Here is a 4,865-nt window from a genome sequence, read left to right on the forward strand (position 1 = left end):
GGCGCCATCTTGTGGGGCTGAGGGGAGACGCCGGCGGGGACCCGGCTCCCCGGGGGCGGTCGGGGGTTCCCGACACCGCAACCGTGTTTTTCGGGCAGGGGGCTGCCCCACGTAGCCCCCTGCCCCTCTCAGAGAGGGTGGTGCGAACTCCTACTGTCCCGTTTGCCCCCTCGGTAACTCCTCCAGTCCCAGAGCATGTACACTTCTTAACAAGGTGAATTGTTACTCGGAGCCTGGGCATGCTGCGATGGGTGGCAGTGTGATACTTTATCCTCTGATTATTATTTTTTTTTTCACCAATTAACTTCTAAATTTTCTGTTCAGGTTCGGCACCGCTACTGAACTAGTATTTTCAAGGGACTGTCTGTGAGCAGCCTGTTGGGGCCTGTTACGGCCAGTGGAGCAGGGAGGGCTTTTTCCCTTATGTAGCATTTTACCCTATCTATGTTAAATTTGCCTGCTGTTACCTGGTGCTGTAATGTTCCGTGTTTCTTCATGGTCGCATGAAGAGCACAGTAACCTCACCAGACGTTGCCACCCCATCATTCATGCCCTTCTCTGGACAGCCCATGGATGGGCTGTGCAGCACGAGCATGGCTCCCACCACCCATCCTGGCAGGGAGCGCTCCCCTGGGGCTCCTCTCTCACTGCCAGAGCTAATGGTTATTTCTCCTCTCTACTTTCCTCATTTTTAACTAATACTTCCAGTACAAGAAACTCACATTTTGTTCCCATTTTTCAGCTCTCCTGGTGAGCTTACTGCCCTAGCTTGCTGAAAATCCCAGCAGACCACCATATCGAGACAACTTCCCTTTGTTACCTGCTTGAATTAAAACACTCCATTGTGAAATATTTCACTTTAAAAAACACGCATATTGAGTCTCCTTCATAGAGCAAATTTCTACATTTATCTCCCATATATCTAATCAAGTTATTCTTTGAAATAATTTCTACTAATTTGCCTGGTATGGGCATCAGATTTAATAGTTCACAAGATCTTCAGATGTTTTTATCAATCTGTTTTACTAATGTCAAGTTAGATACTTTGTGCTCTTGTACTAAGAACTTTAACTGATGCAACTGTTGATACTTGAGTTCAAGATAATTCACAATTAATTCAGTTTTGTGGTACTTTCAGAACTCTTGGGGAAATACTCTCTGGCCCTGCAGATCTGCTGTTGCTAAATTTCTCTGTTTTGTCACCTGCTCTACAAACGCTTAAGGTGAGAGAGATCCTCTAATGCACCTCTCAAGATGCTAGCATAGGAACTTCTCCAAGTTTCTCTGTCGAATACAGATGCAAAAAAAACCCCAAACCCCAACAAACCACCTTACTAGCCAAACCTTCTGAATGTTCAAATCAGAACAGGCAGCAGTAAGGCCCAATAAGTCAAGAAGTGAATCGATCCCTTTTTTATTGCTGTTGTATCCTTTACCCAGTATACTGTTCCTTCCCAAGATCATTCTGATTGTGTTTATGGCTCCTGCAACAGCAACAATGGACCAGTTCACATACCTATCACTTTGAATTGTCTAATCAATCATACTTGTTATGGATAGATCTAAAACAAATTGTATGTATGTACTGAATTTGATTACCTTCCCACCGAGCTGCATGGCAGTGCAGTTGCTGGTCATCACATTGAGATGTACATTTTTTCATGAACAGCATTTGGATAATACCATTATATCTGATCTCTTCAGATAATTAAATTATAGACAAAATTGGACATTGCTTTATTTGCTATCATCAGTATAAAATCTCAGATTTGAATAAGTATACACTTTGCTGCAGTGGTTTACTGCTTTAGCACAAATATGGTAGGAGTGCTAAAGGAGGTAGTCTGGCAACGATGGCCTTGCAGTAAAACACTCAAGTTTAATTGTAAGAAGTAAACATACTGAATGTTCTCAGCATATTAAGATCAGTAAATCACGCCTCTTAAAAAGCTGGTGGCTTCTCCATCATCTTTGCATTCTTTTCCTCCAGCTAGTGTGTCACTGTTAGGTTTCCTATGGGAGTTAGCCTGTCAGAGACCGAAGGAATTAATGTCTCACACGTCGCGGTGGGGCAAGTTCTGCGTAATGGCGGGCTCTGGAGAACAACGAACTCTGCCTAGCAACGGACCGAAGGAGTTGGTTGGCAGCAGGGCGCGGAGGGCGGGCCGGAGGGCGGGCGGTTCTGTGTTCTGATAGGCTGAGCGGGGCAACTCGCCATATATGGCCAAAGGCCGAAGAACGGTCGTACTTGCAGGGAGGGAGAAATTCCTCCCCGAACGACCGCCCCCAGCCCTGGTGTTTCCCGAAGGTTCTGGAAGCACAAACCGCACATGTCCCCTAATTAGCCTAACGAGTTCGAGTGCCCACCTGAAGGAGGGGCAAGGAGATGATAAAAGGACACAACCTGAAGCTCCACGTGCGTGTGCCCGCTGGAGTTGGACTGCTGGGCTGACTGGACCAACGCTGGACCCAGGACCGGTGAAGTCTTTCTTTTCTCTCTCTCTTTTTTTTTTTTGTAATCCCTACACCTCATCCATTTAGGCATAAACCGTTGACCAAGTCTGGGACTAGGAGTGGATCTGGCCACGCCTTGGCTCCTTTCTGAGAGGGAGTCTAGAAAGCAGGGGGGTCTGCTCTGAACCTCGGGACTGAACAGGAGGGCTCTGCTTATTGTCTTCCCTGAACTGATCCCCAAATAAGCAAGGCCTGTAGTATATGTTTGGTGATATATGGGTTACCATATTACACAGTTTACTGATGTAGTTTCATGCCAGTTTCTGTTGTGAGCATACCAGTTTCTGTTGTGAGTATGCTATTTCTTGTTGTGAGCAAATAAAAGCTGAGGTTTTTGACTTAAAGGACCCCTGCTGTTGTTTCACCTTAATCCTGACCTGGGAATCAGCAAACCTGAGTTGTACTGAGAAATTGGGATGTGACATAGCCACCTGTGTACAGCTGAGAAGTCTGGATACTACAGTGGGCTTAAACTGTGGTCCTGTTCAGCCCCTGCATCACAAATGTTTTGTGATTTCCCTGTGTGTGGCCAAAAAATTCGTAGACGCCCTGTCTGTCTCCAAGGCAGGTGTGTTATGCAATTGCCAGCGTGCTTTTTCTCATGAGGACCCAATGCATTCAAAGACTCTTTCAGCTTTTCTTGCTCCCTTCTGATCTGTGTATTTTTATAGATAGATCTGTGTTGCTTTATGCTCACACATTGGTGCCTGCTTTTACACATGGCAAACTGATGGCTGAGAAGTTGTGGACAGCACAATATCTAGGTTAGTTTGGAGAGCCAGTAGGCTAAAGAAAGGTATTAGGCAAATCATACAAAGAGTATCTGTTAGTCATCAGGATACAGTTTCTGCCTTAGGAAGTCCCTAAGCACTAAGAAAGAGCTGCTGTATGTTTGCTCTCTTCATTCCTGAGGACTCTGACACTGGCCACTCTCAGACAATGTAATGGACTGGCTAGACCTTCAGTTGGACTCAGTGAAGTGATTCGTATGTTACATATATATTAAAAAGAAGGCATGCATTACTGTTGAACTGCTGTACTTTGTGTGGGAGAAAGGCATCAAGGCAAACTGCACAAAGGTATGATGTGTTGGTTCTATTAAGATTATTAATCTCAAGCAAAGACTTCAAGGAACGCATTGCTGATGCTGCTGTGTAGATTTTAAAAATGCGATTGTGCTGTTCTTAGTTTTGTAATATTTCAGTTTAAAAGATTACTTTTTTGGGTAGTGTTACTTATTATGAAATGTATGTTCTCTTCGGTCACTGCTTCCTATTTATTCCCGCCTTACTTATGCATATTTGTGATTGCACAGTTACTGTCTGTGTGGAAGCACATAAAAAGTTATCTATTTTGCAGGATATACACAAATATCACATTAAATGAACCTCTGATTATATGCATTTTGTAAGCAGTGAGATCAGGACTTTCTACCTGCTGAAGGCTGATTTCTTTCTTCATGTTTCACCTGATCACTTTCATTGTATCACTTGTGAAGCAAAAGATTCAGAAAATATGTGCTGCCCTAAGAGCTGTGTTTTCCTTGGAAGCCTGTGTAGTTCTTCCATGTATTTTAAGTCTACCTTTTATCAGAGGAGAAGGAGCAGTTTGGCAGAAAGGTTTGCTTTTAAAGGCAACTCCCTTACATGGTCCCTCACAACCCAACAGTAGAGAAGGTCTCATGTTAATTCTTGATTTGTAAATCCTTTTCTTCTACACCCATGAAACATGAAAAATGTGCACTGGGTTTAGAATGCAAGTGAGTACCCCTGCAATTTTTTTCCCAAAGCTAACGCTGGTGAGGAAGGAGTGGCTCCTGTTGATTCCAATGTGAGATCTTCCCTCCCAGGTTTGGGGCCAGAAGCATCACAGGGGAGGTTTGGTTTTATTGATCAGTTTTATCAGTGGTGTCCCATAATGCAGCATGTCCCTCTTGAACTACTTTCTCCCATGGTTATGTTCCTTGCAGCTTTCAGTGTTGCTCCAATGGTTGAACATTAATCTCGAACCAGGCTGAAAGTAAGCATGTTTCCTAGCAAGAGAATGAAATGTTAGAGTGGAACAGTTATTAGAGTAGGAAAATTTCCTCCTCAGAAACGGCATTTGCAGTTGTTAAGTCTAGACATCTTAGCATGTTAGCTACTCAGATTCATTAATTAGCCAATTAATTTAATTAACTTATGCTTTAAGAAGCAAGGAGCATAATGACTGCAAGTTTGTTAAAAAAAAAAAGGTAGAAAGTTTAAGTCTGCAACTGTCCTGGTTTCAGCTGGGACAGAGTTAATTTTCTTCCTAGTAGCTGGTATAGTGTTATGTTTTGGATTCAGCATGAGAGGAATGTTGTTAACAAA

The sequence above is a fragment of the Buteo buteo genome, chromosome 25 (genome assembly GCF_964188355.1).
Source record: "Buteo buteo chromosome 25, bButBut1.hap1.1, whole genome shotgun sequence".
NCBI lineage: Eukaryota > Metazoa > Chordata > Aves > Accipitriformes > Accipitridae > Buteo > Buteo buteo.